A 12,737-nucleotide genomic window follows, 5' to 3' on the forward strand; every position below is an offset into this window, starting at 1 on the left:
ATATAATGGGAAAAAGAAACTGCTGTAAATGGGCTTTTAGTAATGCAGTGATGAGGTGTGGGAGTAGGGGAAGCATTCTGTAGTACTATTATTAGGTTTCAGTCTTTCCTGGGCTTGTGCTTCCAGCTGTGAACTTCATGTGCTTTTTGGTTGCCCCCGCCCCACCCCTTAGGTGGGACAGGATGGCTAAGAGTGGGCTGGAGCTGAGTATTTCCCTTCTTGCAGGTCAGTTAGCCTCTGATAAAACTCAGCAGATTACACTGTGTTTAGTTTTTCCTGAGGGCCCAGACCTTGTTAAGAAGAGCAGAATGCTCTGGCATATTTCAAAATGCTTACTCCCCCGCTTTTTCTACCTGAAGCAGAGGGGCTTTTCTCTATTTCATGAGAATCTAATAGAGCTCCAGGAAGTAAGACTGACAAAATTGTGACACCTCCCCCCATCTTGTCCACACTGAGCCTTCAGCAATTTGTCAATTACAGGTATACCTCGGAGATGTTGCAGGTTTGGTTCCAGACCACCGCAATAAAGCAAATATTGGAATAAAGAAAGTCAAATGAATTTTTTGGTTTCCCAGTACATATAAAAGTTATGCTTACCCTATACCGTAGTCTATTAAGTGTGCAATAGCATTATGTCTAAAAAATAATCTAATAGGGATGCCTGGGTGGCTCAGTCAGTTAAGCGTCTGCCTTTGGCTCAGGTCATGATCTCAGGGTCCTGGGATCGAGTCCTGCATTGGGCTTCCTGCTCAGCGGGGAGCCTGCTTCTCCCTCTGCCTGCCATTCCCCCTGCTTGTACTCTCTCTCTCTCTGACAAATAAATAAATAAAATCTTTTAAAAATGTAATAATTTAAAAATACTTTATTGCTAAAAAATGCTAATCATCATCTGCGCTTTAAGCCAGTCATAATCTCTCTGCTGGTGGAGGGTCTTGCCTCAATGTTTATGGCTGCTGCTGATCAGGGTGGTGATGTTGAAGACTGGGATGGTTATGGCAATTTCTTAAAATAAGACACTAATCAAGTTTGCTGCATTGATGACTCTTCCTTTCATGAATGATTTTGCTGTAGCGTGTGATGCTGTTTGACAACACTTAACCACAGAAGAACTTTCAAAGTTGGAGTCAATCCCCTTGAACCCTGCTGCTGCTTTATCAACTAAGTTTATGTAATATTCTAAATTCTTTGTTGTTGTTTCAACAATCTTCACATCATCTTTACCAGGAATAGTTTCCATCTCAAGGAAACATTTCTTTGCTCATCCATAAGAAGCAACTCCTCATCTGTTCAAGTTTTATCATGAGTTTGCAGTAATTCAATCACATTTTTAAGTTCCACTTCTAATTCTAATGGGTTTTCTTGTTTTTGTTTTTTTGTTATTTCTGCCACATCTGCAGTTACTTCCTCCACTGAAGTTTTGAACCCCTCAAAGTCATCCACAAGGGTTAGAATCAACTTCTTCCAAACTCCTGTGAATATTGATATATTGACTTCTTCCTATAAGTCATGAATGTTCTTAATGACATCTAAAATGGTGAGTTTTCCAGAAGGCTTTCAATTGACTTTGCCTAGATCCATCAGCAGATTCACTATCCATGGCAGCTATAGCCTTATAAAATGTATTTCTTAAATAATAAGACTTAAAAGTCAAAATAGCTCCTTAATCTACAAAACAGATGTGTTAGTTGGTATGAAAACAACATTAAGGGGCGCCTGGGTGGCTCAGTTGTTAAGCATCTGCCTTCAGCTCAGGTCATGATCCCAGGGTTAGTGGGAAGCCTGCTTCTCCCTCTCCCACTCCCCCTGCTTATGTTCCTCTCTTGCTGTGTCTCTTTCTGTCAAATAAATAAATAAAATCTTTAAAAAGAAAAAGAAAACAACATTAATCTTGTTGTCCATCTCTATCAGAGCTCTTGGGTGACCAGGTGCATTGCCAATAAGGAGTCATATTTGTAAAGGAATCTTTTTTTTTTTTTTTTTTTTTGAGCAGTAGGTCTCAACAGTGGGCTTATAATATTCAGTAAACCATGTTGTAAACAGATGTGCTGTCATCCAGGGTTTTTTGGTCAATTTATAGAGCACAGAGTAGATTTCCCATAATTCTTAAGGGCCCGAGGATTTGCAAAGTGGTAAATGAGCATTGGCTTTAACTTAAAGTCACCAGCTTCATTAGCCCCTAACAAGAGAGTTAGCCTGTGCTTTGAAGGCAGGCATTGACTTCTCTCTAGCTTTGAAAGTCCTAGATGGCATCTTCCTCCAACAGAAAGCTGTTTCATCTACACGGAAAATCTGTTGTTTAGTGTAGCCATCTTCATGAAGTATCTGAGCTAGATTTTCTAGAAAACTTACTTCTACATCAGCATTTGCTGCTTCACCTTGCACTTTTATGTTATGGAGCTGGCCTCTTTTCTTAAACCACACAAACCAATATCTGCCGGCTTCCAACTTTTTTTCTGCAGCTTCCTCACATCTCCCAGCCTTCCTGGAATTGAAAAGAGTAGGGCCTTACTCTGGATCAGGCTTCGGCTTAAGAGAATGTTGTGGCTGGTTTGATCTTCTATCCAGACCACTCAAACTTTCTCCACATCAGCAGTAAGAATGTGTTCGCCAGAGTAGCACATTTAATTTCCTTCAGGAACTTTCCTTTGCATTCACAATTTGGCTAACTATTTGGTGCAAAAGCCCTAGCTGTCAGCCTGTCTCAACTTTCCACATGTCTTCCTCACTAAGCTTAGTCATTTCTAGCTTTTGATTTAAAGTGAGAGACCTATGACTCTTCCTTTCACTTGAACACTTGGAGGCCATTGTAGAGTTATTAATTGGCCTAATTTCAATATTGGTGTGTCTCAGAGAGTAGGGAGCCCAAGGAGTGGGAGAACGATGGCGGAAAGCCTGGTCAGTGAAGCAATCAGAACACACACACATTTATTGATTAAGTACACCATCTTATATGGGTGTGGTTCATGGGGTCCCAAAATAACTACAATAGTAATGTGAGAGATCCCTGATCACAGATCACCATAACAAATATAGTAATAATGAAAAAGTTTGAAATATTGTGAGAAATACCAAAATGTGACACAGAGACATGAAGTGAGCAAATGCTGTTGGAAAAATGGTGCTGATAGACCAGACTTGCTCAACACCAGGTTGCTACAAACCTTCCATTTGTAAAAAAAATAATAAAATAAAATACAGTATCTGTGAAGCACAATGAAGTGAGGTGCGATAAAGTGAGGTCTGCCTGTACAGTTCAGGCTTTCCTACTTTGGTGCTGGTTTCTGTGGAAGCTTTGACTGTGGATTGCTGCTCCAGTAAGTTGTGATTCTCTGTAGCCATCTGTCAGTCTCTCCAATTTTGGAGGCAGCAATGTGCCCTGTTCCCTTCTCTTACAGATCTAAGGAGAGTTGTTAATTTTTCAGTTTGTTCAACTTTTTACTTGTTGTTAGAATGGAGTGGCAACTTCCAAGCTCCTTCCATGCCAGACCAGAACCCAAAGTAGATTTCTTAGTTTGGTTTCTCTCAGCTGGAATGAGTGGAGACAGAAAAAAAGTAGGAACTCAAGTTTTGAGATGAATTCTTTTGAAATCTCAGAGGTCTGAATTTGAGCAGAAGTTATTGCATCTATTAGCCTCTAACATATATTCTCTTATCTCCAGGGATTGGTGTGATTACAGCCTGCCCCTGCGGGTATGAATCTGAATAAGACCAACTCTCAGTAAGATCCCTGATGGGAGCAGCTCTGAATGGTCTGATCCCATCTCAAATAAAATTAACTGGAAGGAAAAAAAATTGACTGGAAAGACCTAGCTTGTCTGTCTGGTATCAGGTCTTTACATTCTTCCATTATCTTCCACACAATATTTAATGTATGAGTATCTCCCTTCTGCAGTTCTGTCCTTCTACTCCAATTTGGCCTGATTCCTCTCCAGGCCTGCTGCCAACTAGTACTCTGGAACTTCCCTTCCCTGCACTCTGTGGTTGGACCCACCCTTTTCAGATCCCTCATCCTCTTGTTCCTTGTTTTATTCCCTTGTTTACTTGAAAACATCTTCCCATTACTTCTTTAGAAAAATACTTGAGAAGGGTGTCTGGGTGGCTCAGTTGGTTAAGCATCTGCCTTTGGCTCAGGTCATGATCCTGGAATTCCAGGATGAGCTCCTCATCAGGCTCCCCGCTCAGCAGGGAATCTGCTTCTCCCTCTGGCTGCCCCCCACCCTGCTCACGTTCTCTCACTCACTTTCTCTGTCTCTAATAAATAAAATCTTATAGAAAAAGAAAAATACTTGAGAGATAGGCTTTCTGAGCGCTTGCTGTTCTGAAAATATTTTTGCCTATATTCTACATAATTGATAGATTGGTTGGCTGCAGAGCTCTAGGATAAGACTTATTTTCCTCATACATTCTATGAGAGCTACCTAAATGTGTACCTCAGTGGCATTCTCTGCTCTTGCAACTAAGTGTAACCGTGAACAACTTCTTGAGTGGAGCCCCAGAGGTGGGAAGGGATATGCAGGGACCCAATGTGGTTGAGAGCCTGTACTGGATGTGGACCTTGACATCCTCCAGGCCAGAGAGAGTTTGGGGCCTCAGAAAGGTACCTGAAGGCAAGGGTCAGAGCTCCAAAGTTACTGGAGAGAGCTTGGCTTACGAGATCTATAGACAAGAGGAAAGATGAGAGGGAGAACAACTCAGCTGACTAGGGTGGCCAGGTTGAGCCAAAAAGAGAGACAGAGACAGAGACTGAAGGAGAGAGGGAGATACAGGACACCTAGTTAAATTTGCCATCCTCTTTTTCAATACGATTTGAATCGATATAAATTTTGAATTTGATATAAACAATACATTTATTAGCCTCTAACATATATTCTCTTATCTCCAGGGATTGGTGTGATTACAGCCTGCCCCTGGGGGTATGAATCTGAATAAGACCAACTCTCAGTAAGATCCCTGATGGGAGCAGCTCTGAATGGTCTGATCCCATCTCAAATAAAATTAATTGGAAGAAAAAAAATTGACTGGAAAGACCTAGATTGTCTGTCTTGTATCAGGTCTTTACATTCTTCCATTATCTTCCACACAGTATTTAATGTATGAGTATCTCCCTTCTGCAGTTCTGAAAATATTTGATATTTGAATTTGATATAAACAATGAATAAATCTTTTCGTACAAGTATGTCCCATGTAATATATTTTATCTGGCAACCCTACAGCTAACACAGCTGCCCTTGGAAGGACCTGCTGGTCTTTCTGGCCCTCAAGAGTGGCTGGTGACTTAACAGGTAAGCTAAAGCCTCTGTGTCTTTGAGGCTGGAAGAACACTGACCTTTGTAGCTGAGGAAACTAGGATGCAGGAAAGCCTGGACGAGAAACAGAGAATTTTCCAGCTGATACCTTGTCTGTCCACAGGGGCAGAGAGCACTGAGCCTTCAATAACCCATGGGATTGCTTAAGACTTGGCCCAGGGTGAATAATACTGCAGGTAGGCAAAGTCACAACCAAGCCAGAGAGGGAAAGAATGCGCCCAGCACCCTGGATGGGCAGCTGCCAGCAAAATCGAATGGCTAGAGGAGTACATGGCAACTTGAACCAAAAAAAGCAATTAGTGCAATCAAGGGGCTCCAATTATAGCATTAGACTGCTATAACTGGAACTCAAGAACATGATTTTTGAGTTTAAAAATACAGCAGATGTATTGAAAAAGAGGATGGCAACTACTGAGAAGTGAACACAGGCCTGGAAGAACAAGTGGAAAAACCTCTCCAAACAGCAAAAATTTAAAGACAGAAACCATCAGAGCAAATCTGAGAGCCAGAAGATAGACCCAGAAGTTGCAATGTATAAATAAATAGGAATTTCAGAGGGGAGAAATAGCAATCGAGAGGAGAGGCGATATTTAAACAAATAGGTGAAGAAAATCTTGCAGAGCTAAGGAAACTGTTCAGATAGAAAGGAATCTTTGAGTTCCAAGGGAAGGAGCTACCAAAAAAGGGAACAAACATGAGAGATTCCAGTAAAATGGGCTAATTCCAAGGATGATGACAAAGTTCTACAGTCTTCCAGATGGGAAGGACAAATCACCAAAAAAGAACCAGACTGACTTCAGATTCTTCTATCTGCAACTCTGAAATCAGAAGACAGTAGGATGATATCTACCAACAACAGTCCGTGTGGATTAAAAAACAAAACCCAACCACGTGTTCCTAAAGAAACCCACTTTAAACAAAGTGGTAGAGGTTGACATTCAGAGGACACACAGAGACATCATCAGATAAATATAAATCAAAAGAAGCTGAGTCTGGCAATAGCAATGTTGGAACAAGCAGGACGAATGTTGATATTATGTGATGATAAAAGGCAAATTTATAGATAAGTATAACAACCATAAACCATGTTCACCAATCAATATAGAAGCTAAATATATAAAGCAAAACTATTAAGAGAATCTAGTAAAAATACAATTATAATAGGGATTTTAATATACCTTTTTCAGAATGAGTCAAATCTAACAGACAAAAAAAAAAATAGGAAGAGGAAATAGATAAAACAACAAACTAATTTGAGCTAAAAGATGTTTGGAACATTATATCTCATAACTATGTTTCTTTTGTATTTTAATGGAACATTTACAAACGTTAGTCTTGTCTTTGGTCCAGAATAATATCTAGAATATCTAATATCTGATTCACAAAAGTAGAGATTTTATAGGCCACATTCCCTAACTGTAATCCCAAAAAGGGGGGAGGGGATAAATAATGAAAAGGAGATACCCCCCAAGAAAACCCCTCTAATGACTTGGAAATTGAGAACCAACATCCCAAATAACACTTCAAAATATAAATAGTACTTAAAATATAAATAAGTATAAATAAATATACTAAAATGTTAATAAACATATAAATACATAGTTTTATATAAATAAATAATATGTAAATAAAACTGAAATTACCCAAACTATCTACAAAACAATAATGGAGAAAACCTCATACCAAAACATATATGACACAGCTCAAACTATTCCTACTGGAAGTGCTTTATTATTAAAGAAAGCAGAGAAAAATAAATTTAGAACTCAGTCTAAGAAATTGGAACAAGAGGGCGCCTGGGTGGCTCAGTCGGTTGAGCGACTGCCTTCGGCTCAGGTCATGATCCTGGAGTCCCGGGATCGAGTCCCGCATCGGGCTCCCTGCTCGGCAGGGAGTCTGCTTCTCCCTGTGCCCCTCCCCCCTCTCGTGTGCTCTCTCTCTCTCATTCTCTCTCTGTCTCAAATAAATAAATAAAATCTTAAAAAAAAAGAACAGCAAAATAAACCAAAGAAAAACTTGAAAGCGTGAATAAAGACAGAAAATAATGAATAGGAAATAACGTAGGAGGCGCCTGGGTGGCTCGGTCCGTTAAGTGTGGGACTCTTGATTTCTCCTCAGGTCAGGATCTCAGTGTCCTGGGATGAGCCCCACGCCCAGGCGGCTTGGGGATTCTCTTCCTCTCCTTCTGCCCCTCCCCCTGTTCACGTGTGCACGCACACTCTCTCTCTAAAATAAATAAATGGATCTTTCGGAAAAAAAAAATAAACACATAAAGTAGAAAAGATAAGTACATCTCAAAGTGGATTCTTACGACAGACTCCCCTAAATCGATCAAGTCCCAGCCTGCAGAAGGAAAATGCAAAGAGAGCTAATGAACAAGGGCGTAACAACAGGCTTATTGACTTGGCCTGGCTGACGAGGGTGCAGTCAGGAAATAGCTTTGTGTTCTCCCACCACTGCCTCACACATTTTCCCCAGAAATATTTCCTTGCTCTTGGTGACATTACCGCTAGACCCTATGACTTTTCACCCACTCTGGAGTCTAAAAACAGTCACATGTTCAGATATTTTGTAGTTGGATCCAGCCTAAATGAAAAGTATCTCAGTATCTCTTCCCATTCAGTGATTTTCCAGTCTTCCCAGCTCAGGTCTGATTCACTGCTTTGTAGACCACGGTGAGGAAGGGGTGTGAGTGCCCGTATTATCTACGCCCACTCCCCGCAAGCCTCCTCTGGCGTTGGGACCCGGCGTGTGTGGAGGGGAAGGATGAGCCCCCACCATCTATCCTATTTCTTTTGTTGGTCATAAGCCCCCTTCCTGACACATTTTCAAATTCTGCTTCTTCCGTGGTGTGAAGCACATGACCTTGGGAGATTTCGCTTGGACACCTCGGCACCTGCACTGGTTTTCCCTGGAGCCAGCTGATGCACTTGCCGGCTGACCTCTGCAGCACTCCAGGCGTCCTAGTCCCTGCCCTCTGCCCTCTGCCCTCTGCCCTCTGCCTTTTGTTTTTGTGGGTTGTTGGTTTTGTTTTTTTTTTTAATTTTGTTTTGGAATTCAATGCACCCTGGCAAGCAGCCCTCTTTCTAGGATTCAGTTCAAGATGACCCAAGCCCTGCTACCTAATGGTACTATGAAAAGAACATAAGCATGCTTTGCTGTCAGATGGCGGAAATACCATTGCAGCACGTCTCTCTGCCCTATTGTGGGGACTGCTGTAGGCCACCTGCCTCCTCCAGACTCTTCAAGGAGAAAGCTCTAGTGTTATATTCACAGGTGAGCCTCACACTTCAGGAGACACAAGTCAAGCTCTCCTAACACCCCTCCTGGGCTCTGCTCTGCCCCCACAGCCAGGGAGAGAAATGCCAGCCTCCTTTCTATCAAACATCCGTTCCTACAAATACATTTCTTTTTTTAAAGATTTAATTTATTTATTTGACAGAGAGAGAGAAAGAGAGAGAGAGAGAGCACAAGCAAGGGGAGCAGGAGAGGGAGAAGCAGGCTCCCCACTGAGCAGAGAGCCAGATGCGGGGCTCCATCCCAGGACCCTGGGATCATGACCTGAGCTGAAGGCAGATGCTTAACCCACGGAGCCACCCAGGCGCCCCCCTACAAATATATTTCTTAAGGCTTGCTTCACTTGGTTTGTGGTAGGAAATGAAGGAAACGAGAGCATTCCTCGGCATTCCCATATAGGCTAGCAACTTCTGCCCAGCGGATTCTCTTCAATCCCACTTTTGAGTTTCTATTTTTCTCTCATCAGCTGGAGGAGTATGTTGAAGTAAGTGATGCTACACAACCGGCCATAGGGAATTAAATGGTTAATCTCATGCTATAATAGAAAAGATCTAATGGGGAAAGGAGGGCTGCCATGCAGGAGAGCAGTCCAGAAAGAAGTATCAGAATCTGGGCAGGGTGAAGGTGTCCCCATGGAGGGGTGGCCCGGGGTGAATTGTCAGAGACCAAGCAGGGAAGTGTGTGTCTGAATGGAAGGATTCAGAGGAGATATCCTAGTGTAGGATGTCAGGTCACAAGCAAGGTGAGGAGGGCCTCTGCATAGAAGGATATCATGGTGCAGCGTATCAGAACATCTGGGGTGAGGAAGTGGCCCTCACAGGGGGTTGGCCTGGCCCTAAAAACCTAGGCTAGGTAGGGAGGGTATCCTGTGTGGGGAGCAGGATGGCAGAGCAGAGGTGGAGTGAGAGGATTTTTTTTTCAAGGAGAAAGTGCCAGCATAGAGTTACGGGAGATTGGTTATATATAGGATTGATCAAAGAAGTAAATGTACTAAGGGAAATGGGAATCAGGGGTAGTTATAAATAAGGAAAGGGAGAAAATACAATCAGCCCTGCAGTACTGATTGAAACTGGAAGTATCTTGAAATCAGGGATTTCAATATATACAGTTATAGAAATAAATATGGATGCAAATGTGTGTGTGTGTTCCTTATCGGTCCACTGAGAAGGTCTGAGGCAGAGATACTCCACAAGCGATGAGCACAGCAGTACTAGGATCTTAATTTCTGAAAACTATTCTCCACTGAAAGGAGCCAGAGCTCCTTGGAGAAATGAGATTCTAGGACTAAGCAGAGTAAGTTCAAAAGGAACCTGGAACATCTTATGGTGCCAAAAAGCGAGGAGATGCTCAAAGAAATTGGGGTTATAACAAAAAGATACAGAAGCCAGCTTGAAGAGATGCCCACAAATCTGGGGCAAATTAAGCACCAAAACAACTAATGATGGAAATGCAAATAATCCTTTGAATGAAACTGCAAACTATGAGAATATATATATATATTCATATACATATGAGTGCATTGAAAGTTTAATAAGAGAATATTAAACTTAATCTCAAAACACTCCCTAAGAAAATAGGACAGAGAGAAAATGTAACTTTACAGTGCAGAAGACTGAAAGACACTATCTTAAACAAGTTATCAAATTGGACAACACCAGAAACAAATTGTGTGCCACATGATCGGATGCCTCGAGAGGAACACAGCATCCCTTCTGTAGATTTTTTTCCCAGAGGTGCATAATCTGAGTCTAATAATAAAGAATAATTTCAAACCCCCATTATACAAAATAGCCTATAATCTTTTAAAGAATCCAGGAATGAGAAGTTATTTCCAAGCTGAAGGAGATTAAAGAGGTATGATAGCTAGGTGCAATGCGGGATTCTGAACTAGATGGATTTTTGCTTCAAAGGAAATTATTGAAGATTGTTATTATTGTTATTATTGACAAAACTTACTGGTGGTACTGTATGGTTGTCAATGTCCCCATTTTGATGGTTATGCTGTGGTTATGCAGGAAAATGTCTTTGAGGGGATAGGGCATCATGTTGGCAACTTACTCTCAAATGATTCAGGAAAATGAAAGTTCTTGATATGTTTACTTGCAACTTTTCTGTAAATTTGAGATTGTTCCAAAAATTTTTTAAAGATTCATTTATTTATTTGAGGGAGGAGAGGCAGAGGGGGAGGGAGAGAATTTTTTTTTTTTTAAGATTTATTTATTTGAGAGAGAGAGAATGAGAGACAGAGAGCATGAGAGGGAGGAGGGTCAGAGGGAGAAGCAGACTCCCTGCCGAGCAGGGAGCCCGATGCGGTACTCGATCCCAGGACTCCAGGATCATGACCTGAGCCGAAGGCAGTCGCTTAACCAACTGAGCCACCCAGGCACCCGAGGGAGAGAATTTTCAAGCAGATTGCCTGCTGCGCATGGAGACTGATGTGGGGCTCAATTTCAACGACCCATGGGATCATGACCTGAGCTGAAACCAAGAGTTGATGCTCAACCGGCTGAGCCACACAGGTGCCCTAAGATTGTTTCAAAAATATTTTTTTAAGATTTTGTCTATTTATTTGACAGGGGGAGAGAGAGAGAGCACAAGCAGAGGGAGCAGCAGGCAGAGGGAGAAGCAGGCTCCCCACTGAGCAAGGAGCCTGAAGCGGGACTTGATCCCAGGACCCTGCCGAAGGCAGACGCTTAGCCGACTGAGCCACACAGGTGGCCCCTCAAAAAATTTTTCTTTTTTTTAATTTAAAGTTATGGAGAAGTGAAAAGACTACCAATTGGGAAAAATACTGGCAATGCCAATGTCAGAGAAGTAGCTAATATCTTTAACATACAAAGGGCTCTTATTAAATTGATAAGATAAAGACTAACAAACTCAAATAGGAGAAAATCAACATGTGAATGATAAATAAAAGGAGGTTACCTCAGTCGGTTGTCAGGGACATGCAATTTAAAATTTAACTAAATAGCATAAGACACCTATCAAAATGGTAACAATTTTAAAAAGTGGGCAGAAAGGGTGATTTGAGGATGTGGAATGAGTATTTTCATACGTTGATGGTAGAAATCTAAATTGTTAAGTGTTCGTGGAATTAATCTTGGCAATATCTGTTAAGAATAGGCATTCCATTGCAACTAGTAGATAAATAAATTCTGTAGATTTAATGCACAATATAGTGATTATAGTCAACAATACTGTATTATAAACTTCAAAGTTACCAAGAGACTAGATCTTAACTGTTATCTACACAAAAAGAAATGATAATTATGTGACATGATAAAGCTATCATGATAAAGCTATACCAGATAAATGTGTCAAACCAACACCTCAGACTTACACAGTGTTATATGGTGATTCTATCTCAATAAAAACTTTTTTTAAAAAGATTTTATTTATTTATTCATGAGAGACAGAGAGAGAGAGAGAGAGAGAGGCAGAGGGAGAAGCAGGCTCCCAAGGAGCAGAGAGCCCGATGCGGGACTCGATCCCAGGACCCCGGGATCATGACCTGAGCCGAAGGCAGACGCTTAACCATCTGAGCCACCCAGGCACCCCTCAATAAAAACATTTTTCATAGTACCTTCCCCATGACCCAGAAATTCCATCCTAGGGAATCCATTCTCTACATAAGGACACAGAAACAAGAATGTTTATTGCAGCTCTGTTTCTAATTGCAGAAGAAAAAATAGTGAATTAATCAGGAACTATTAATAAGAAAATGATTGGGACACAACTATTCCAAGGAAAACTATGCAATATAAGGAATGTTAGTTCTATCCTGTTGACTAAAAGGGAGTCCTACATTATATTTTTTTAGAGACAAAAAGCAAGATGCAGAGAAATATATAGGATAAAATCCTATTTTTTGAACAAAGTTAACATCCCAATATATGTCTATATATTTTATATATGGTTACTTGAGCCTGTAGAAAGAGAAGAAGCATACCTACATATATACCATATATTGGTTTGGGAGAAGGGGTGGATGCAGATAAGGAGAAGATGAACTTTGATGGTATTGCTCCATTTTGAGCAATTTCTATTGCTCTACAGGTAAGTCTTACCATCTGGGTTAATTGATTACTGAGATGCTAGCAGTCTGGTAAATTAATTTTTACCAATTTTTACCAA

Source organism: Neomonachus schauinslandi, chromosome 2, assembly GCF_002201575.2.
Source record: "Neomonachus schauinslandi chromosome 2, ASM220157v2, whole genome shotgun sequence".
Classification (NCBI taxonomy): domain Eukaryota; kingdom Metazoa; phylum Chordata; class Mammalia; order Carnivora; family Phocidae; genus Neomonachus; species Neomonachus schauinslandi.